Consider the following 24,975-nt stretch of genomic DNA (forward strand, 5'->3'; position numbering starts at 1 on the left):
AAAAAACCAGCAGATAATTTTAAAACTGTGTACGTAATATCCCCAAACAAGTTTTTCTGATGTCCTATACCATGTTCAAATGCTCATCCCTCTTGTGATTTTTAAAAATGCATTATATAAAAGAAAACTAATATAGGTAATATATGGAAGAACTTCCATGGGGTTGAAGTAAATTGAAATCAATTTAATGTGAATGGGTCCTAGCTTGCCTTATTTAATCAACCTAGATAGAACTTGAAGGTTTTATATCGTGAATGTTAATTTACACCATGAATGCTAGTTGATTAACTGAGAAGTTTGTGGTAATTTTTTTATAAAGGGTTGGGCATTAGATTTTCATCAAGAACTACTTCCTTGATTAAACTATTGTTATTAGGAAGGAAATAAGACTGGACCCCAGTCATCTGAATCCAGGAATGTAACTCTGTGCATACATTAGCAGTTTCTTTAATCATGCTGTTTTATTAAAATATCACTTTTTTGTACTGGAAAAAGAGAACAATCTTAAAAGAAATTTTATTTTAAAATCTTTTGATCCTTACCTAGAATTTTGGAGTACAGGCTTTTAGGAGTTTCTCTGTCTTTCCTATTCAAAGGAAAAAAAATTTTTTTTTTTGTGGCTGGAAATAAAGGGTATCATGTTAGACTTTACCGAAATTATTCTCCGTAATTGGCATTCATATTGGTTTCACTTGAGGATACTTCCACTCACTGTGAATGTAAGTGCAAAACGAACAAACACGACGACAACCACCATCTCCAAATCTTAATGTGGTGGTTTTAAATACGTAGACAAATTCTTTGGTACTCCTCCCTTCAAGGGTTGGAGCTTCATCTCTCTCCTGCCTGTGGGCTGCACTAGGGGACTTGCTTCTAATGAATATTATATGGTGGAAGTGATGGTGTTTGGATTCCAAGACTAGGAAAGAAAGTCATTATGGCTTTTTCCTTGATCTCTGTTTTGGCTCACTCACTCTGAGGGGAAGCCAGATGCCATGCTGTGAAGACACTCAGACAGTCCTATGGAGACACTCAGACAGTCGTTCACCTGGCAAGGTACTGCGGTCTCCTGACAACAGCAAGGAATGAGGCCTTCTTCCAACAGCCTCAAGAGTGAACCACCTTGGAAGCACGTTCTCCAGCCCCTGTTGAGTCATGAGGTTACTGCAGCCCCAGCCAATACCTTGATTGCAGCCTCATGAGATACCTTCTAAGGGATCTCACCCAGCTAAGCCACACCTGAATTCCTGAGCCACAGAAACTGTGAGATAATAAATACTGGTGGTTTAAAACTGGTAAGGTTTTGGATAATTTGTTACACAGCAATGGAAAGCTATCACACTCAATGTGATCGATTTCACTCTGTCTATAAGGAACACACTGACACAGCCCTTGTGCCTACGTTCCATAGAGTGCAAGTCAACCAGCTGAATACCTATCACTGTTTGCTTTCAGTTTCCTGGTTCTGTTCTCAGTGATCTTGATATCCTCCTAACTCCTTAACAATTGAAAAAATACAGAAGAAAAACATGAAAAATTCTGTATTTTTTGGATTTAATGGAAGAAATAGACTAACATGTTTTTGCCAGTTGAAGTGGGCCTCTGTTCCAAATAGGGACTATTAAAAGCTTCAATGGCTTTTGGCAAGAATTTCCAGAAAAGGGGTGATTGAAATGGAAATTTCTCAGTTCCTCACTTCCTAAAAGTGCTGTTAGTAAGTAGAAACCACCAGTAACAATAACAACAGCAACGAATTCTGCTGACTTATCTCAGGAACCTCTCCATGTAGACCGGGAGAGTGATTGAGGTGACAGATGTAACCTGATATAGCAGACCAAGGGCGGCCTCAGGATTTTGAGACAGTGGACATGGAAAAGGAAAAATGAATGGCAGCATAAGGGCACAGTGGACTAATTGTTGCCCTATCCTGTGTTGTGAGCTAGGACAAGTCATTACACCAGAGATTCATAGACCAGCTGAGATCTAAACCCACTTCCTGCCAGAAGGAGGGAGGTTTTGGTTGATGAATGTTCCGTGATCAAACAATTTCTTCCACCTCATGTCCACCTTGAGGTTGACTGATTACTTTCAGGTACCTTATTAGGAGCTAGAAAAGTCTTCCTCCCCAAAGGATCTCCTCTACTGGAAACTTGCCATTTTGAATTTTACTTCAACAATAACTAGAAGGGAGGCCTGGCCCCCAAAGATCTACACAGACAAGAGTCAGTGGAATTGGTGTCTTTCAATGGATGATCAGAATGTATCATTAAGAACAGTTTATTTCTTCAGAAAAGTTATCATTCCACCGCACCTCATAAAACTGTTGTGAGAAAAAAAATTAGTCCCTGTAATTAGTTTATGGAGCAAGCTGTCCCTAGCAGCAGTAAATCATGAAGAAGCTTTAAAATTTCTTTTTCTTTTGCTACTGTCTTTCAGCAGCACTGTGTTGAATCTCCCTCTCTTATCTTTTAGCCACACTTTGAACAGATGTCATTGCTCTCCTAGTCACTTAACAGGTTTTGTTTTCATATATTATTATTTCAGTTTTTTTCTGTTAATCACAACTTTATTACTTTAGTGGGGTTACATTTCAGTTTAAACATGTTTTAATTGTGGTAAAATATATGTATATAAAATTTACCATCTTGACTATTTTTTTTTTTTTTTTTTTGCCCATGCCGTGTGGTTTGCCGGATCTCGGGTCCCCAACCAGGGGTGGAACCCAGGCCATGGCAGTGAAAGCCCAGAACCCTAACCACTAGGCCACCAGAGGACTCCCCCATCTTGACCATTTTTAAGTGTACAGTTCAGTGGTGTGAAGTACATTCATATTGTACAACCATCACCACCATCCATCTCTAGAACTCTTCTCATCTTGCAAAACTGAAACTCTGTACTCATTAAACAATAATTCCCTGTCCCCCTCCCCCAAACCCCTGGCAACCCCATTCTATTTTTTGTCTCTATGATTTTGACTACTCTAGGCATCTCATATAAGTGGAATCATGCAGTATTTGCCTTTTCGTGATTAACTTAGTTCACTTAGCATAATATCCTCAAAGTTATCCATGTTGGAGCCAGAATTTTCTTCCTCTTTAAGGCTGAATAATATTCCATTGTCTATATGTACCATATTGTTTATCCATTCTCTGGACATTTGGACTGCTTCCAACTTTTGGCTATTGTGAATAATGTTGCTCGAACATGTGTGCACAAATATCTCTTCAAGACCATGCTTTCAATTTTGGGGGTATATTCTCAGAAGTGGAATTACTGAATCATATGATAATTCTATTTTAGTTTTTTGAAGGACTGCCCTACTGTTTTCCACAGTGGCTGCACCACTTTACATTCTCGATGATAGTGAAGAAGTGCTCCAATTTCTCCATATCCTTGCCAACACTTATTGTTATTTGTCTGTGTTGTTTGTTTTTGATTGCAGCCATCCGAATGGCTGTGACGTGGTGTCTCTTTGTGGTGCAGCTTCAGTTTAAACATATTAAAATATTGAGTACAATAGTCTAGTGCCAAAACTTCAAGCACTCATTCAACGTCCACCCGCCAGAGGACATCGACATCAGATTATAGCAGCACTAGTCAGGCGAGACCTCATCTGCTCCTCCCCTGTCCTCTCTCCCTCCCCTCACCCCCAGCTGCAGTTGGAGGCACACGGTGACTGAAGAAGAAAAAAAAGGTGGAGAAACAGCACCAAAGAGGATCCTGCCCCACCGTCCTCTTGCCCATGGCAGGTGGCTTCAGTCTGAGTCAAGCCTGAGCTTCCATAGAAGGAGAAGCTTCCAACTGGTTGAGAGATTGATGCTTTGATATAAGACTGGGTGGGACTTGTTAATATGTCAAAGTGGGGATGTTTGTTCATCCCTGAGAGTGACTTGAAAAATGTTGTCTGATATATTGTCTAGGACTGTGATGGGATGCCTAAATGAAAGTCACGGGCAGGAGGAAAATAAAGTTGTTTTACCTTCTTGCACTCTTCTGAATTCAGTTTATTCTTATTTAAAAGATAAACAAACCAACAAGAAAAACCACAAAGACAAATAGAACAGGACATGGCACATAGTAATGTGCTCAATAAATGTTATGTGTTATTGTTGTCATATTCAATATTATTTTTACCACACCTAATTCTGTCACGCTCAGATCCTGTGATGAAAAATCAGTCACAGGAAAGGCAGTTGTGAGATCCAGAGGCTGTTTTGCGTAGGTGTTAGAGTGACTCAGACGGCAGGTGAGTATCTGGTAATTCCCATTTTCTGTTTAATAAAAGATACCCAATTAAGAATTGATGTGGTGTCGGTACTAATTTCCTCTTGGCTACACTGAAATAATGAGACGGTTCAGGTATATGACTAAATCAAACTCCAGCAATATGGGGCAGGCGGGGCAGGGAAACGGCCTGTTGAAATGTCTGCTGTATTTCAAGGTTCATAACATGATCATGAGGTAGATATAAAGAAGGGTGGCAGCGGGCAGAAGGAACTTTCTCACCCTCTAGGAATCCTCCTGAAACTGTAACATTCAGGGCAGATAATTTTATTGCTGCCTTAATGAATCATACTTGTTCCAACCTGGAGAAGTTGCCTACAAACTATTTCAGCCAAATGTGAAACTGGAGAGCAGATTCAATACTTATTAACCCTCTTTCTTGGACATCACTTAGCCGTGATGATTAGATTTTTTTGTTGTTAGTATGCTTTTTATTTAAAACAGTTTTAGATTTACCGAATTATTAGATAGTACAGAGAATTCCTATATACCCCACACCCACTTTCCTCTCTTATGAACAGTATGTGCATTTGTTACAAATGAACCGATACTGATACATTATTGTTAACTCAAGTCCATACTGTATTCAGATTTCCTCATTTATTCCCTAAGGTCCTTTTTCTGTTCCAGGATCCCATGCAGGATGCCGCATTACATTTAGTCGTCATGTTTTCTTAGGCTGCTGTTGGTTGCAACGTTTCTTATATTTTTCTTGTGTTAGATGACATTGACAGCTTCAATGAATAAAATACTGGTCAAGCATATTGTAGAATGCCCCTCAGTTGGGATTCATTTCGTGTTTTTCTCATGATTAGATTGCAGTTATGGGTTTGGGGGAGGAAAACCACAGAAATAAAGTACCATGCCCATCACATCATATCAAGGGTACGTACCATCAACATGATATAACTTTTGATGTTGACCTTGATCACCTGGCTGAGTTAGTGTATATCAGTTTTCTCTACTGTAAGGCTACACCTTTTTTTTTCTCCTCTTTTGCACACTGCACTTTTCGGAAGGAAGTCACTTTGTGCAGCTCACGTTTCATGAGTGGGAGTTAAGCTCCACCTCCTTGAAAGCTCAGTACCTACATAAATTATTTGGAATGCTTCCGCATGGGGGATTTGTCTCTTGTCCCACGTTTATTTATATTTAATCACTTATTTGTATCAGTATGGACTCACTATTTATGAGTCAATGTTATTATATCAATCTTATATGTTGGTTTATAATCCAATACTGTATTATTTATTTTTTGCTCTAATTGTCCCAGCTTTGAACATTGGGAGCTCTTTTAGTTGGCTTTTGTGTCCCTTTGACATCCCCCCCGTTATTGTAAAGGTTGTCGTTGTTGTTTGTTTTGTTGTTTTGTCTTACTTTCTGGCACTCCATTTTCTTGCCGCAGCTCTAGAATCAGCCATTTCTCCAAGAAGCGCTGATTCCTTTTACTGGAGATGGTATTAGAAACAATGAACTGGACACCATGTGTACTTGTTCTTGTTAGCATGTCTTTGCTTCTAGGTCCTCTTATCTGACAGAGCAAGGGGATATATTTGTATATTCTAATGATGTATATATATTTCTATATGTAACCCTCTGTATCTATATTAAGCAAGATGTGAGTTTATACTGACGTAGCCATCTCTAATCCCTTACCACATGGACGAATCTAACATCCTCTCCTTGCTTATTTGTAATCTCTCACTTCAACAGTGAGAAACTTCTATCCCACCATCCTCCATCTATTTACTTAATTGTTCAGTTACTGTGTACGTGATTAGTGGTTTCAGAATTGCTAACCCATACTCTTACAGGAAAGAACTTTAACTAGATGACAGTGCTTATGTACAGTTTCTTTTGCCTTTAGTCTTATAGACTATTCATTTCCAAGTTACTTATTTTCCTGTTCCCTTCAGTGAAGTTTTTGCATGTATTTATAATGCAGCTAGATCCTTTTGTCACATTCTCCATATCAACTTATCACAGAGTAAGGACCCAGTCAAAAGTAGCTATTGTCAACATAGTTTTAATGGTTGCCCAATAGTCATGGCTCCACAGACCATAATTTACGTAGACACCTGCCTATTGCTAAATATGTAGCCAATTGTCTTTTATCGGGCAATTGCCTATTATTGAACTGTTATAAATACATCAATGACATTTTTACATATTAATCTGTGCACCCTATTTCATCGTGTGACATTTCTATAAATGGTTAAATCACTGAATTAAAGAACATGAACATGTTGAAGGCCTGTACTATTTCAAATTACCCTCTGAAAAATGTAAACTTCCACCAGGACTAAATAAGAAGGCTGTAATCTTATAATTCTCTGGCAGAGAATTACGATCTAAAGGTTATTTTTTTCTCTTTGACATATGAAAAAATGTTTCTTTTACTATATTATGTGAGGCTGAGAATTTTTCACCGTTTGTATTTATTCATTCCTTTGTTATCTGCCATGCTCCTAACTTGCTTTTCTTTTGAGTGTAAGCTTTGTTTTTCATACACTCTCAGTAGTGTGGCTGTCCAGCTGAGCTCGTGACTGACGCTTCCTTTGTCGTAAGTCACTGACCCTCTCATTGTCGTTAGTAACACTGAACGTTCCTGCTTCATGGCTCTTCCCAAGAGATCCTATTTTCTGAATGCAGACAATGCAGAAGGGATTCCCTCCATGCCTACTGTTCTCTGAGAGCCCAGCCCAAGAGACTCTTCTCTGCCTTCTGACAGACACAGGATTTAATTCCTCGGTGACTATAATTATCAAGGAATTTCAGCAGTGGTCTTTATATTTCTCTTCAAAGTGCTGTTAATATTTGAAGATTCTTCTCACGGAATCATCCTCCTGGAAGATGGTTTCAGAACTCTTCAGAAGGAGTGAGGGTTTCATATGAGTTGTAACCAATAACGTGTCTGTGTGCATGGAGGACGTTTCTTCCCTGTCAACCTATCCAAAGAAGTGTGCATCCTCAAAAGGATTGGCCACCTCAAGGAATGCTTCTAAATCTGAGGCTTTATAACAAATCTATCAAAAAAGTCTGTCTTGGGCTGAGTGAAGAGACTTCTTTTTCTTAGTCAGATCACAGAGTTTCTATTTCTTGGGCTTCTGTTTTTTTTTTCTCATCTTTTCCAAGAATTCATTTTATTATTTTTTTTATTTTTAAATTTTATTTTATTTAAAAATTTTTATTTATATTGGAGCATAGTTGATTAACAATGTTGTGTTAGTTTCAGGTGTACAGCAACGTGATTCAGTTATACACATGCATGTATCTATTCTATTTCAAATTCTTTTCCCATTTACATTATTACAGAATATTGGGCAGGGTTCCCTGTGTTATACAGTATATCCTTGTTGGTTATCTATTTTAAATATAGCAGTGGTATGTGTCAATTTTGGTGGCTTTGGTTTTTCAAGCTGGAGCCTTGAACATTATACTAGACAATGTGAAGGACTGGGGGACCACCAGGTGCTGGCTAATGGTAGCAGTCAGTCTGCTGCCCCTCAGCAGGATGATATTGGACAAGTTACCTAACCCTTCTGACCTTCAGTGTAGATGGTTGGAGGAGTGGATAAAGGAATTGGGCAAGGTGGTTCCTTAATCCCTAAGGACACTGGGTCCTCATCCAACTTGAATTGGTCTTATGGTCACATATCACAGTGTTGGAAGGTACCAGATAGGGCCAGTCTAAAGGCTACAACTATATTGCTAAACTTCTTCACACCCTAAGAAAAGTCAAATCCATCCTGCAAATTCCTCCCTTTTCATATGAAGAGTCAGAGGCAAGGGATCAGGGGCTAGTCTCTTAGCTTCAGTAAGCTCTCCTCTTCAACCCCATCACATTCTTCCTTGTTAAATGCAGCAATATTTTCTTCTTTACTACAAAGAAGCTATAAAAAATCACTCTTATCCTCAAACTCAAATTATTCCTTGAATACGAAAGTGTTCAGAATTTGGAATTCCATTGTTTTTCAAGGATTTAGATGCAAAGCAGAGTCACCCAAAGGCTATTCCATCCCATTTTAATTCTATTTCATTTAGTGATAATTTAAAACAGAAGCCTGTGGAGCAGAACACAGGAGGCAGCTATAAAGCCAGGAGGTAAAAGCATGGGAAAGCAGATAACATCCCTTTCCTCCTTTCCTTGATGACTCACCCTCTTCCTCCAAGGAATTCACTCGTTTAAATGCATCGTCTCTTCCCAAGTAAAGCGTGCCACTTACGATGATACTACCATCCCCTTTGCAACAGAGCTGGTGCAGTCTGTCTGCTCCGGTGTCTGCAGCAGTAGAGAGGGGTGATAGCCAAGGATGTCAGAGAGAGAGAGAGAGGTTTATCAGCATCTTCCACCACACACCCTTCACTCGATTCATTGGCTGCCAGTGTTTTATATTTTCTGTTTGCTCCCTCCTCTTCAGATGCTCCAAGAGCCCTGAAGCTTCTTGGGAATTTCAAGCGTAACTGAGAACTTCTTGGCATGAATGTGAGAACTGGTGAGATCGATGGCTTCGTGTGTCTGCACTTGGCAGCGCTCTAGGACTGATGCTCTAAGACTTGATGCAAACAGACGATTTCTCTCACGAATCCAGAGCAAAGGGGATCATACCAGGCAGATGATCCAACTATTCAGTTGTGATGCCCCGGGGGTCCTTCCAGACAGCTTTAAGTACCAAGTAAAGCGCGAGGCTGGTGATGCCTTTAATTTAATCTCATATGATGTTTTCCAAATGGGAACCAGAAAGGCGAGAGGGACCAAAGCTCCCTGACCAATGATGAGTGAGTAAACATCACCAGCTTAACACGAATGCAATAATGCTGTGCTCTTTCTTCTCCAGGATTCTCACTGCTCAGAATGGTGTGATTAGCTGGTAAAGAGATTTCAAGCTCTTGAGCTCTGTTTAATTTTCAAATGTTCATTGTGTGGAGGTGATTGAACATGTCTGGGGAACAGGAACCAGAATCCTGAGAAGCCCCTTTTTTCTCCCCTCAGGGTCACCTGCAATCCATGGTGAGTGGGGGGTGGAATGAAGTAAACTTCATTTTGCCAGCCTTTCAAATTGATCCCTGAAGACGTGAGTCGGGGACCTTGCTTACTGAGTTAAGACCAAATCAGGTCTTTGGGGTAACAAAGCACGTCCCCTCCCTGGACCTCCGATCCTCATCTGTAAAATGTAAACTCTGAAGTTCTGACTTTTAGGGGAGTTTTCTTAGGGGGTACAATAAGGTTGCTTTAAACTTCTGTGAACTGTCACAGGAAGGCAAAGACAAACACAGTGGATTTGTTTATTTTGCAGTCCAGCTTGTAAAGAAGCATATTTTATATTTGGCTTCTTTGAATCAGAGCCTTCACCTGCAGATAAAAACAATAAATATATTTCAGGACTGTGGTAAATACTGCAACTTGGAAACTACAAATTCAAGGGCAAAGGGAAGGTAAAACCTGGAAGAAGTAGTGTTGTCACCATAGTGAATCAAGCACTACAGGGCCCTTATGGTCTGGCTGACACTGAGAGATGCGGGAGGTCGATGCACGTATCACTCTGCCAGTCTAGTCGCCCCCAAGGATTACCTGGTTGAGACGCTCAGGGAGGTAGAAAGTCAGATGAAGCATTTTAAGTACTACCTACCAGGGAGGAGACTTATTTATAGCTAGTGACAAAGAGTGAAAAGCTTGAAAGGAGAAAGTTAATGCCACCTGGCTTTAAATGTGGTCACACCAGCTTACACAAAGCGAGTATTGCAGGACTTCTGGTAAACCTCAGGGCAAGTTATGTTCTTTAGATGTAAACATGTAATAAAAGCCTATTACAGCAGGGGAGCCTACAAAGGCTGTTTTGCTACATGAACAGTATAAATAATCTTAATCATGTCATCCATGTTTACTGAACGCAGTATGTGGGATACAGTCTGCTAGACACAGAGGAAAATACAAAGTAATAAAGGAGTCCCTTCTTTGCCATTTACCCATGGTCTTGGGCAAGTTAATCAATCTCCTTATGTCTCTCAGTTTTCTCATCTGAAAATGAAGATAATACTACTGGCCTTATAGGGTTACTATGTAAATAAAGCATCTGACAGAGTACTTGGCACCATACAAAAAATGTTCATAGTTATTGTTTTTATTATGTATGAAAAGTGATGGTAAACTTCTTGGGAACTTATATAAGACTTTATGATTTATGACATTTTAAATTTATCAGGACATTGGATTCCATGTTAACCTGGTGATTATATTGAATATAATCACCTCCACTTTACAGATAGGAGTGGAGGCTTACCTAAGGTTACGCACTAAACAGCGGGGTGCAGGTGGGGAGGTGCAACACTGAATCGATTTATTCTTCTTTTCAAACGTAGGGCACCAAGGGGGGAAGCAGGCGGGGTGGTGGTGGGATGAATTGGGAGATTGGGATTGACATGTATACACTGATGTGTATAAAATAGATAACTAATAAAAAAATTTATTGTTCTTTTCACTTCACCAAGCTTCCTCTCATAAAGACAGGAAGCTCACACTCTCAAGAGCCTTGCTATTTATTGGGATAGCCCAAAACTAAACAAATGAGAATGACATGAGATACATGTGTCTGATACAGTACTGTTCGTCATGCTTAGAATATTTGTGACTAATTTTAGAGAGACTGCTTGACTCAGCAACTGCTGGGGAAGTATAGGGGGTAGATGGGGCAGAGGGCCTGATGGGGAGAGCTTGGATGTACCTGGGTGTACACCTGGTGGGTCTACGGTAGGTACCCTTACTAGTCTGCCCATGGGACATATTGAACCGTGGTGCTGTCCTTATTCCTGGCCTCCCCAATCTATGGCCTCTCCCCTTGGTCTACCTACCTTCATTACTTTATTCACCAGTAGAAGCTGACTTTTTATGTTTAGCCATATTCTTTGTTATGTTATTGAATTGTGAGAGCCCTTAACACAGTGAAGATTTGTTCATCTTTGCCCTTCACATTTTGCCTATCACATTAGATACCATTCCCCGCAGCCCCCCCAAGTTTGACACACCTTTTATTTTGATTTTTGGACAAATAAGTTAAAATTTTATGTAGTAAAATCTATTGCTATTTTCTCTTGTAATTAAATTACTGTAGCTTTAATGTTTAAAAAGTCCTTCCCATCCAGACACTATGTATTTACCTAGTTTCTTCTAAGTTTTTCTTTTAGTGGTTTAATTGAAATACAGTGGTTTAATTAATCCCTAATGCAGCTAGAATTTATGTCAGTTAGTGAAATGCTGAAGCAAGTATCTAGATGGATTTCTTTCTGGAGAACTTCCTGATTTCCCAGTCCTCTTTATGAAATAGCTCATCCTTTACCCACTGGATTTAAAAAAAAAATTATTTAATATATCTTAGGTTCATATTCAATAGGGGCATCTGTGTTTGGGGCATTCATTTTGTTTCCCAAATCTGAGCATCCATTCTTGGGCCTGAGATGTTTTTGGACTCACACATTTCCATGTACTGAAAATTGTGATTGGAGAGCTACAGAATCTCCAACCCTTCCCTCTTCCTTGGCCAAGGAGCTCCTGGTAGAGATAAGGTGTGGACACCTACGAGTGCCATAATGGAGCTATTTGTTGCAGACACTCATTTTCAGACTCCTCCACCCTGGTCATTTTCTTGGAGGATTAATAAAACAACCTGCCTCACATGACAGCTCTTCCACACCGGCACACACACACACGCGCGCGCACACGCACACACACACACACACACAGCATGGTGCTGTCTTGTCAGCTTATCACCCTCCTCTGCCTGTCATTCTTTACCAGTTGAAGAGCCAAAGTTGGGAGAAGATGAGAAGAGAAATTTCTTGTGCATATGCAACTGTCAAAAATCTAAATATAGGTCATATGAGTGACTAAAAATCCTCTCCACAAATTCCATCCTTTCCTCACATGTTTTCTCATATCCGCGTCTCTGATCTGCTCTTTGCTTTACTTCCTTTTGCTTCTGTTTCCTTTCACGTTTCTACCTTTGTGACTATCCCTTCCTGGGAGGAATATGTAGAACTTTTTGAAGGGTCATGGGACTGTTCATAAATATTCGGATTTTTATTACTTCATGCACAATGGCGGGGTTGACTCCAGCATGTTCCGGTGACATACTTTGGCCAATGAAATATAAGCAGAAGTTTAAAGAATGAGTGTGTTATTTGGCATAGAGCCAGGCAACATTCCGGACGGTTGGCAGCTCCGTCAGCTTGGGTCCCATTGTGAGGATGACTTAGAAGACAGCCCTCAGACAACAATGAAGCACGTGTCCAACAAGTGAGAAATCAATCTTTGAAGCCACTGAGATTTGGAGGATGTTACCACAGCACAAACTAGCCTCATCTAGTTTGAACATAGTAATGAAGACTCTTTTCAAAACAAAAGAATTGGACATGTGGTTTGTGAATCAGGTGGGTGTGTATATACCTGAAACATGTCATCGTTATTGTCTCCCAAGAAAATGATGGGGTGGAGTGGTCCAGGAAGGTGGAGGATGGCTTCCTCCTTCCCCATCCAATCAGTGGAACTGCAGAGAGCTCCCAGCTGGACAATGACAGGGCAACAGAAACAATTTTTTTTTTTTTTTTGCGGTACGCGGGCCTCTCACTGCTGTGGCCTCTCCCGTTGCGGAGCACAGGCTCCGGACGCGCAAGCTCAGCGGCCATGGCTCACGGGCCCAGCCGCTCCGCGGCAGGTGGGATCCTCCCGGACCGGGGCACGAACTCGCGCCCCCTGCCTCGGCAGGCGGACCCTCAACCACTGCGCCACCAGGGAAGCCCGAAACAAATATTTTAAACTAGAACTATCCTTGTACCTTGGGCGCAGAATACCACAACTGCTTTTCTTAATATAACTGGCTAGGAAGAAAGTCGCAGCCTCGTCTCCTGTGCTTTAACCCTCAGTTTGGTGTTCACGGTAGACGCTTGGGGTTACTTCCCAGGATGTAAAGGCAAGTTCACGCCCTGGTTTCCAAGTGTCTTGCAATTTTGTGCACTTCCCCAGCAGGTGTTCTGTGAAAGCAGAAAAAGGAGCAAGGGAATTCCAAACAGCTGCTTAACCAATGGTACGCTCCAGCATTTCCACCTCTTATCTCAGGTTGAAAGCAAGGATCAGCATACTTAATTGCGGCTTCAATTGGGCCTTTGTGATATGGGCGTCTTTTCCATTCTGCTCCCTTGGCTCCAATGTTATTGCCAGTAACCTTATTAAGTAAATACTTCAGCTCAGCTGGTTGAATGCATGGTCGGTTCTTATTTTAATTAGTTATTTCAAGGGTTTTTTCATAATCTGGATTTGAAAAGATTTCAGTGTGCCTCATTGATCCTACAGATTATATTATAATGCATTTGGCCATTTTTTGGCCAACATCCCTGTCAAGCTGTGGTTAAGCTTCACTGGTGGGCACTAATTGGGTGGAAGGTCAATGTAAATTAGTTACTAGACTGAATTTGAGTCTTTTTTAAAGAAATGTATTTTAAATGCAAAAAGCAGCTCAAACAATTCTCACAAAGTTCTGACAGAAGACTTCCAAGTGGACGTCGTGCTGAGCTGCTGTATTGAGTAGACAAAACTTATGTATATAATTAGCATTCCTATTTACATACAAACAGTGGATGGACCAAAGTCGTTAAAAGTTATTTGCTCTGTTACAGAGATTAAATGTGCTCCTGAATCCCATTCAGCCTAATGGGCTGTGTGACAGAACCTCTTTTCATTGGCCACCCTGAACGCTAATCTAACCTACCCTGAACTATAACAGATACTGAATTAGTGTATTCCAAAGAAATAAAATGTTATTAAACACTGCTGGGTGTTTTTGAAATATTTGCTGAAAAATTTTTAAATCTCCTATTGCCCCATTTCATCCTAGGGGAGGGAGAGCAGAAATCTCAAATTAAGAAACTTTGTTGCCTATGGGATGGGTTGTTTGAAATAGAAATAGAAATTGAACTGTAGAAAATTTGGAAAATAATATTTCGTATGCACCTTTGGATATGGACTGAAACCCAGTCCTACAATTATGATGCTATTGCCTAATTCTATGTGTCATCCACTTAGAACACAGTGTGAATGGTGTCGCATGGAACTGAGCAACCATAGCTGTAACAATATTGGAACGAGATATTCTACTCGCCTGTGGCTACTGATACAAGAACATGTGTTACTCTTCCCTTTTTATTTGACAAGATTACACTCATCCTTCAAGACTTGGATCAAATATCACTTTTTTGAGACTTCCTGAGTTTCACTGTTTATGTTAGCCATGGTTTCAGCAGGAAGGAAACAGGTGCGTACTCAAATTGGGTAATTTGGGGAGGGTTCATAAAGGGGTTGTTTACAAAGGTATGGTCTGGGTATATGGAAGTTACAACGGAAAGATGACAGGATGCTGGAGTTTGTAACATCAGGGCCTAAAAGGGCAGGGGAAGAGTGTCGTCACTATAGGACCTGGTGACAGTAGCTGTATGGGGCTGTCCACAAAACAGGAACTGAGACCTTCATACACAGCACACAGTGACTCCGTAGGAAAGAAGCCTGGTAGGCAAATTTCCCCAAGTCACTGTTTTCTACCTTCACTCTCTCTTCATAACCCTTATTAGCTGAACCCAACTGGAAGTGAGAGGGCAAGGGAGACTGCTGGTGCAGTCTATAGGCCAGTGTATTAGTTATCTATTTCTGTGTAGCGAAGCTCCAAAACTTAGTAGCTAAAATAGCAGACATTATCCTGTTTCTGTGGAGCAGGAACTGGGGAGAGGCTTAGCTGGATTCTGGCTCAGGGTTTCTTATGAGGTTAATTGAAGAAGCCGGTTGAGGTCGTAGTCATCTGAGGGCTGGAGAACTTGCTTCCAAGATTGTTCACTCACATGGCTGTTGGTTAGAGGTCTCAGTTCCACATCCTGTGCGCCTCTCTATAAGGTTACCCGAGTGTCCTGATGACATGGCAACTTGCTCCTCCCAGAGCAGGTGATTGAAGAGAGGGAGAGAACAGTGGAGAAGCTGTGATGTCTTTTAGACCTAGCTTTGAAAGTCATGTATCTCTTCTGACATAAATCAACCTTAATACAATGAGGGAGAGGGTCATGCAGAAACATAAGTACCAGGGGAAGGAGGTCACTGGGAGCTGTCTTGGAGGCTGGTGACCACAGGCAGCCCACCGAGAGGGTGCTGAAAGATTGAAAGCAGATATAGAGAGGCAAATAAAAGATATCCAGCACAGCCCCCAAGAAGCAATACTTCCTCTCTCCAATGATCACATCACGAGTTACCCACAATCTTAACCGCGGCACTAATTATACTGTTCTAAATTTTTTGTATGTATGTCTATTTGGCTACTGGAACATTAACCACTTGAAAAGAAGGACTGTGTCTTATTCTTCCTTATGTCTTTGGGACCTAACACAGTGCCGGGCTCATGGTGGGTGCCCACAGGTGTTGAAAATTTTTAGTAAATGCAATCTACCAGCGGTCTCTTGGTAGTCCAGTCAGTGCTGATTGCTTCTGGCATCCTTGCACTCTCACCTGCCTCTCCATCTTCCCCTTCCCTTTCCACCTTCCCTGCAGTTGCCCAGTGCTGCCAAAATACCTTTGCGTCAATTAGGAAACTGACCTAATATGCTTATGCATAACATGAAATGTTAGTGACTGTTTAATCCTGGGGGTGTTTGCATATAATTTCCATACATTTGCATATATAAATTTCCAATTATGAAACGGAAAGGTGAGCCAGAATGTTAGCATTCCATGATTAGTAACCCCACGTCACTCCTTTAGTTCTCTGTTAACTACTTTGGCTCAAGTTCTACCCACTTTGGTGTTACTTATGTACTCCCCACTTGTACCTCAAGGACTTTTTAAATGTGAAACTCTCATGTAAAGGGGTGGGGGGTTGTGACCATCCCTGGGGTAGAAAGATGTTTCTTGGGCACATAGTCCAACCCTTAAAAGCCCTGGGTGAGGCTTTAAGGGGACACCCTTGAAGACAAGGATCTGGTACATGACTTGGTGCATGACTCCTTGTGAATATGGCCAGAACTGCCTCAGGGGTATCTATCATAAGTTCCTGCTTACTGGCTGTGCTGACCTGTTTCTCTGATACCACTAATATCCCTGTCTAAGTTCTCCTCTGCAGAGGAGAAGCTGGGAAACATATTTCTCAGAATCTGCTCCCCTTGAATGGTCCTGGGGCAGAGCTTCCCAAAGAGAGGCAGACACGTGAGACTCAGGAGCAGTTGCAGGCAGGTGTAAATCCATAGCAACTTGCCAGAAGCTCAGAGTAGTTCTCATGCATCAGAAGCACTGGGTGGGAGGGTGGCTCGTTAAAGCGAGATTGCTGGCTCTACTCCTGCGGTAAGTGACTCAGGGGGTCCGGGGCTTGCCCTCCCCATTTTGCATTTCTAATAATTTCCCAGGTGATATGGGTGCTGCCGGTCCCCACACCACATCAGAGACGCCCAGCTTTCCAGAAATAACTGCCTCGATGTTTCCCTTCCCCCGAATTAAGACTCATCGTAGGCGGAAGGGGTAGCATGGCCCCTGTTTTCCTGAGTAAACTCGACCCGCACACTGGACATGAGCAGGAAGGAGAGCTCTCCAGGTGTGCAGGTTACAGCAGGAAATCAGGCCGGCCAGCTCGTGCTTCCAGGACCCATGTGGCTTCAAGGTCAAAGCAAAGCCCATGCAGCCATGCTGGTCTTCACCTTTCCATGGGGAAGGAATCCCCTTGCACTTGAGCACTTTAGACTTTGCTCAGTGCCACTGCCCAGCTCTGTGGCACAGGCCAGGGCAGGACGAAACCTCCAACTAGAAGCCCTGGAAAGCAGCTTGGGGACTTGCCCTGAGCCACAGCTGATGATGGGTCTGCCACGATGGTGGGGACACATTGACTAGTACAGGCAGCATGACAGGCCGGGGGCCGTGGAGTGTGCGGAGGGCAATGCAAGCAGCTGTAGAAAACCAAGAGGAGCTGATTCGCTTCTTTTGAGTAGAGGTGCTGGGCTCATGGTGAGGTTAAGAGGCAAAGACTCAAGCCCATTGAGTCATGAGCATCTCAAGGACTTCTACTGCAGCAAAACCGAGGGACTTAAGCATCTCGTGGGTCGGGCTGCTGGCCTCTCACAGGACTCTTGGGCCAAATCTGGCAAAGATGATTTTCAGAAGAAACCCACGTTTGTATGTCCTCTTGCAGCTACCTGGGCCTTCATACATATTGTCTCAAGGAACCATCACTATCTCATTTGAACTGAAGGTGGCCTTTTCTGAAAGAGACAGACATATATGACAGATAAAGAAACAGATTCAGAGCTAAGGAATGTGGGCAAGATCACAGAGTTACTTAGTAGGAGAGCCAGGGCTATCACGCCACCCCCGACTCTGAATTCCAAATTCCACCCCAGGCCACCTCCAGCCCCAGCTGCAAAGCCTGGCTCTGGGACTGAGAGCAAAGCAGGGAGGTGGTCTGTTTAGGAGTTGCAAGGAGAGCCTCTTCTACTTCTGACCTTGGAAAAGGTGTGTCCCTCCTGCTGAACTACAGAGTTACAATTTTTTTTTGTAATATAAAAATTTAAAATAATTATAGATTCACAGGAAGTTGCCAACATAGGACACAGAGGTCCGGTGTCCCTTTCCCCCAGTTTCCCCCAGTTGATAACATCTTATAAACTATAGGACAAGCTCAAAACCAGGACAGATGATCTTTCTATGGCACAGTTTCTCATGTAAAAGTCCTCTAAACCTTAACATGCAGGCATTTAGGAACGCCAACAACTGCTACCATTGTCATTATCAATTAATCTGGAGAGTGTCCTTAATATTCCAGAACAACAGATGACATGAGATGCCCCTGCTGGGGAAAAACATTCCAGAGTCCCTCCTGCAGACCAGCCGCCAAGACTTGTATCAAGGTCTTCCCATCTCGCAATTGCCGTATGTCTCCTCTTTGTGAAAGACAGCTGAGCCTTTCAGAGACATTTGGCTAAAAGACAAATTCTGAGGTTAGTGGATAGAGCAAGTTTGGCAGACCTTTTCTGGAAATGTCTATGTCTAACCCAAGAGCACAGAGTTTGGAGCCAGTCAGATCTGAGTTTGAATCCATATACTCAATCAAGCACCAAAATGGACATTTCTTCTAGTATCGTCTTAACGCGTTAAAGTTATAACTAATTTCTTACAGTTTTACTTTTTTACATACATCTGTTTTATTGGAAATTATAAATTCCTAAATCATGGTGCTTTGCACTTTTTTGCATCTGCCACTATGGTTTGATGATTAGATCTGAAACGACTGACAAGGTTGTTGAAACACAGGTAGGCTGGTTTCAAAACACTGAAATTCAATGACTATGCAAGGCATAACCTGCCAATTTGTAGTTATTAAAGAAATTAAACTCACTGGTAAGCAGAACCAGGTGTGTCACCTTAGAAGTGGAACATGAATGTTAATTTGGAGTTTGGTAATCAGTGTTATATTGTCCATCTTGAAACCATTTACTGTAGGTTTGAATGCTAAGAACTCACACCATGATTACCTTAAAAAATCTCAGACACTCCTCTCTTGGTGGGTTTCAGAGCCCGCTAAGAATTACCCTATATCCTTAAGATAAACATAGCTTTCACCGTTATTATGTGCTAGGTGAAAGAATCAAAACAACTCTACCAACCTTGAAAAAATATGCTGGGTTATTTTTAAAAGGGAAAAAAAATGACCTAGTTCCAGAGCTCCAAATAAAGATAGAGATTGCTGAATACAAATGCTGTAGGTATTCGTTGAATGGATGTGAGCTCTACAGGGGAACCTTGTGTGTACGTAGGTTGCCTTCTTTGTTCACTTAATATTATATCACAAGAATGTCTTTATGTTACACGGTTGTGTGTGGAAACAACAGTGTTAGGTAGAAGGTAGATGTGCAATGAATAAATAGGTTATGGAAAATATACTGACATTAACTACTTCCATCAAAACCGAGCTATTAACGTTTGAGTTTTGCGGTGACCTTCAGTCTTTCACACAGGGCTTTGGGATTCAAGTAGCAAAAAGAAAACATCTGGGAGTCTGCAGACAGAAACTGTAGGTACAGGTCTTCAATCACAATTAATGTCATATTACAAAAAATTTCTTGACAGCGTTTATTGTAAACAGCTTCTGTGGCTATGACTGCCTTTTTTTCCCTGTTCAAAAAGAATCTTCTCAACAGGGCTAGAGTCAGAGGTATGTGTCAGCCTAGGGCCGCATGCTGTTGTGTTTGTGCTGGGTTTGTTTGTTTGTTTGTTTTTTGCTGTTGGTAATTACTTGACAGTCTCAACCAACAATATAATTCCCAACATAAAAAATACGGAACATCGTGGGTGCCTGATCTGAAGGCGTAGCAGGACTGGTTGTAGGGTAGCAGCTAGGGTGATGTGAAGATGTGAAGACAACGACCCCGTTGTGCTTGTCACTGCTGAGCTGTACTGCACGAGAAGCAAAGCCCAGTTTCATTTTCCTGACCCTCGGCAAAGAATTATGCTACCTTTTCAAAGGCATCAGAGAATAACAAAAAATGGACTCCAATTTCCTTCGGACTTGGATCAATTTGCTTCCGTATAGCCCTTGAGCCCATGAAGCAGAAGCATGAAGAGCTTGCTATTCTTTTAGTCAGTGTGGTCTGACCACGTGGTGCCCCAGACGTTCTCTCCAAATATTTTTCAAAATGTCGGTCAGTGGCACCTGGTGTAGAGTTACCGTGTGTCTTGCATGTGTTAAGGTGGTCACCAACTGCGTCTTGCTGATGACCCTGGGTGTTTGCTTCCCAATGATGATCAGAAAAGACTGAAAGGAACCAAATATGCTGGTGTATAATTTGGCATCTTTTGGGGACCTTCCTTCTTTTTGTCGGATCATCTGTAGAGCTTTCAAAGAACTGAGATTCACCTTTTACCATTTGTTTGTTACATATTCATGTCACATCTGGAAGAATTGAGTCTCTTATACCTCTTTTTTTTTTTTTTTTTTGCAGTACGCGGGCCTCTCACTGTTGTGGCCTCTCCCGTTGTGGATCACAGGCTCCGGACACGCAGGCTCAGCGGCCATGGCTCACGGGCCCAGCCGCTCCGCGGCAAGTGGGATCTTCCCGGACCGGGGCACGAACCCGTGTCCCCTGCATCGGCAGGCGGACTCTCAACCACTGCGCCACCAGGCAAGCCCTCTTATACCTCTTTCATTGTACTCCAAAGGATCCCAGAACAAAGCCGCCTCTTTAGGTTCTGGACTGTGAACACGGGGCCCCTAGTTCCCTCCGGGCATCAACAAGAAATTACCATGTAAAGATCATATGACATCAAGTGCGGTAGCTCGGTGGGCTTCATGGCATCCAGGGACGTTTAGAGTTTTGTTTTACTTGACCGCCTTTTGCTTTTCAGCTTGTGTGTTATTGGAAATTCACACATAGGCCATTTGAGGACTAGGGATCTAGAGAAATGGTCACCAGATCACACATCTATTTGAGGGACTGCTGGCCTCCGGGTTGCCGGATTCGTTGGCTCAGGCTTTCCCCTGGAGCCACATGCATAGAGTCCCAGCCAACGCAGAACATCGTGGGTGCCTGATCTGAAGGTGGGTTCCTCTGGGGCCCTACGTGTTCTGCCAAGTGAATCCCATCTGGGTTTGAGGCCAATTCAACAATGTTACACCATTTGGGTTATAATACAGGCTTTACTGGGGAAGTGAAAAACTAACAGAGGCCGGGGGCATTGAGAGAAGAGAAGGGCTCTACCCCTGATTTTCTCATTGTCCCAGAAAGTTGTGCTGGGCCAGGGCACTGATAGACCCTCAGTGTGGGTCTCCACCTCAGTGGCTGGACCCCACCTCTCTGCAGGACTCTTTCTTTACAGCACAGGTGAGAGAGTACCCAGGCCAGTGGGGAATACACAGCTTGCTTGGTAGCAGGTAATCTAGGGTTGGGCAGCCAACTGTAGGTAGAAGTTGTCTGGGAATATTAGCCGTTCAGCACTTAGAGACCTCCCTCGGGGCCTGTAGGACGTTATGTACCTTCCTTCTAGAGGGAGAAAGTTACTGGTCCCACTGGGAGCAGCCCCTTCTGCTGATTCCAGCTGACTTGTAGTCTAAGCCGTCCAGAGAGGGCTCCTAGGGTGATATTCAGACAGTTTTGCTCGTTCCCCCACCAAGCCAAACAGCCATTCTTTAACAACTAAGCTTAGAAGAGGAAGACAGGAATGACTTGTGGACCCAGTTCATTTTGTCTGTTTAATTTTATGCCATTTTGTCCATAAATTGATCAGAAAAGGGACAATGAAGGGGAAAAAATGGTCACGCACCCTAAGTAGACTTGTGGTTGCTTGGAACACTAGGTAATAATTTTAGGTCACTGGTTCTGCAAACATTCACTGAGAAACTACCATGTATCTGACTCTGCTTGGTGATGTGGACACATGGTCCCTGATCTTAAGGGCTCACAGGCTGGTGTACACCATAAGATATAATCAGTATTCATGACTAATGATGGATGATGCTGAACTCTATGGGTTGCATCTTGGGGCAAGAGTGGTAGAAAGAGAAAGAGTAATATTGTATTAGGTGCCATTATTTCCTCTTCAGGGTGTAGCTTGGAAACTCTGCCTGTGTTCACGTAATGGGAAAATCTACAAGCTCTTAATAGCCACATGCAGTGGTGTGCTGGGGCTCGCTTGCACCAGCCCAGGAGAGCCAGTTGTTAAATTTTTAGGTATTTTGAGAGCTGGGTGTTAAACACAGCCATTATAAAAAATTAAGTGATACAAACTTACAATTAGATGCATTATACCAAAAACAAAGACAATAATACTTAAAATCCATCACTGCCTAAATATTTTAGTACATTTAGCCTATGCTCTTGGGTTATCTACATCTATGGCCTCTGAATGGTGGAAATACTACATAACGGTGCACTACTGGACATTTCTCCCCAAATCTGCATTCAGTGATGACACATCGGTAGCTTGAAATTGGTCCTTGTGCAGTATTTACACCATGGAAATCAGTAGACATGGTAAATTGGAGCTTGATTTACTGCCGAAGCTGGAACATGTTCAGTTAATGAATATAATTAATACAAGGGTGAGAAATAGTTTAACAGAAAGTCACATATCAGATTTCATGACAGCACATTCGTTGGGAGAAGAATTAGTGGATTGGGAAACAACTCCATTTATCAGTCATGGTTTAATTGCAATTAGAGGCTGGCTCCAGATGCAAGGGTTTGGCAAAAATCAATGAAAGCATTCCATGAGAATCAACTGGCTAACAATTTACAACCAAGGGTATTATTATTTGTAAATTAAATGCTACATATCAATTTTAAAAATCTATAATAAACATGTATGTACACGTTTTTCTTTTGAAGAGCCAGTTTGCTGTACATGTATTTACCCTGTATTTGCTATAACACCACTGACTATAAACCTAAACTATCAGTGAGAGTGGTAGCAGAGGAGGCCATGCTAATAAAGTTGGTTTCCTCTGATTGGATGAGAGGAGACAGTCACAGAAAGACCCACACCTTGTTCTGATCTCCAGATCGTTCCTCTTCAGCCGCTTTCCAGAGCTCCTTCTGCCCACAGCTCAGGGTAAAAGCTTTTCTTTTCATTGTGACAACAAGGTGGGATCAAAGCACTTTCTTTGCAGTGTGAATGATTGTGAAAATCTTTTGAGGTCTTCATTTCTCATACGGATGCTCTTCTAGAAGTCTGCTAGGGCTGCCCTAACAAAGTGCTCCAAAGCTGGGTGATTTAAGCAACAGAAATCTATTGTCTCACAGTCCTGGAGGTTAGAAGTCAGCAGTCAAGGTGAGACAATAAACCCTGTTCCTTAATTGTTGGTTTCCGTTCATGTTCTCCCTTGGATGTGACTTTTTTCTTTTTTTTGCGGTACGCGGGCCTCGCAAGTTGCGGCCTCTCCCGTTGCGGAGCACAGGGTCCGGACGCGCAGGCTCAGCGGCCATGGCTCACGGGCCCAGCCGCTCCGCGGCATGTGGGATCTTCCTGGAACCGGGGCACAAACCCGTGTCCCCTGCATCGGCAGGCGGACTCTCAACCACTGCGCCACCAGGGAAGCCCCTCCCTTGGATGATTCATGTTTCTTGAAAGCCGGGCTGTGGGCTTTACTTCCGCATTCCCAGCACCTGTAACTTTATTTTTAAAAAGGTTCATTTAGTTAGAATTTTCCACTGTTTACCCCCTTCCCTTCCTTCCACCACACCTCTCTCCCTCTCCTCAAAAGATGTCAAAGGACTTCTAGGTCTTACCAGTGACACCTTCTCGACGTTTCTCTTCCCTGTGTCCTCCTCTCCTTCCTGTGACTTGCCTTCATGTCTTCTTGTTGGGCCCAAACCATCAGAGTGGGCACTTAACCCACCGCTGTCCCGGGCCTCTCTCCGATCCAGTCAGACTGCTGGACTCATCTTTTAAAAACACTATGATTGTTTTCTCCCTAGTTTAAAACCGTTCAAAACCTACTCATTTCCTACAAGTTACTATCCAGACTCCTTAGAATGGAATATTCTGCTCTCTGTGGCCTGGCCCCAGCTCCCCTAAACCCCATCTCCTGAACTTGCTTCTATGTATTTTATACTGCAGCCTCAGAGCTGGTGAATTGTTCCAAGTTACGGTGCTGTATTCTGAGGGCTTCAGAGTATACTATTGGTCTTCCTGGAATGTCCTTCCTTTCCTCCTTCCGGAAAACTCCATTTCATCCAATGAGACCAGGTATGAATTTCCACTTCTGTGAAGTCTCAGATCCACCCAAGCGGAGGTGATCATGCCCTTCTTTGGAGACCAAATGAATTTAGAACTTTCTTCTGGGACAGCATTTATTGGAACTGCAATCATTTGTTTGTGTGTTTGTCTCATCAACTAGACTGAGTGGTCCAGCTCCGTTCACTGGCAAGTTAATTGCTTCATATGATGCCCAGGAACTATAGGTCTGGAATAAATGGTGAATGAATATGAGCCTGCCAATTTATTAAAAAATAAGACTGGGAAACTTTATGGTCCAGATGTATCATAAACTCACCAGTTACCACTGAGGGAGGGGTTAGCCATCATGTGTTTATTTCTCCCACTTTACAGATGAGCAAACTGAGGCATAGATGAGTTTAAATGCCAAATAATTCATACTGAAGGCTTATGATGTGGTTATTGAACTCATATCCGTTCGACTCCAAGCCTGTGTTCTGAATCACTCCCCCCAACGCTGAAATATCTGAAGATAAAAACAGTATTGGGAGTAAAAGATTTTTTAGGGATAAAAGCTATCACAGCATAAGCATTTACTTCATTCATTTATCCCTAGGGCTTAATCTGTAATATCAACAAAATGTATTCCTTTAAAAAAATACTTGTCTGGAAAAGCCAACATTTAACAAAATCAAAAGGAAGGTAAATGTTCTTCAGAAGCTTTAATCAAAGGCACAAATGGGGCGCCTCTAGGAACTGCGTCTCCCATCCTCAACAGAGATTGAGAGGTCCCCATGCGGACTGGGTTTGCCCTGCCTCAGTTGACTGGGGCAAAAGGGACTGTTAAGGTTTGGGTTTTCATTTTCTATCATGAGAGGAGTCAAAAGAATTCCTAAGAGTCACGACAAGCCCAATGTCATCAGCTTACGCTCCTGGTCTCCATAGCACCTCTGGGAGGAGGGCAAATCCCCATT

Source organism: Monodon monoceros, unplaced genomic scaffold (assembly GCF_005190385.1).
Source record: "Monodon monoceros isolate NGI ecotype Baffin Bay Population unplaced genomic scaffold, NGI_Narwhal_1 Super_Scaffold_8, whole genome shotgun sequence".
Classification (NCBI taxonomy): Eukaryota; Metazoa; Chordata; class Mammalia; order Artiodactyla; family Monodontidae; genus Monodon; species Monodon monoceros.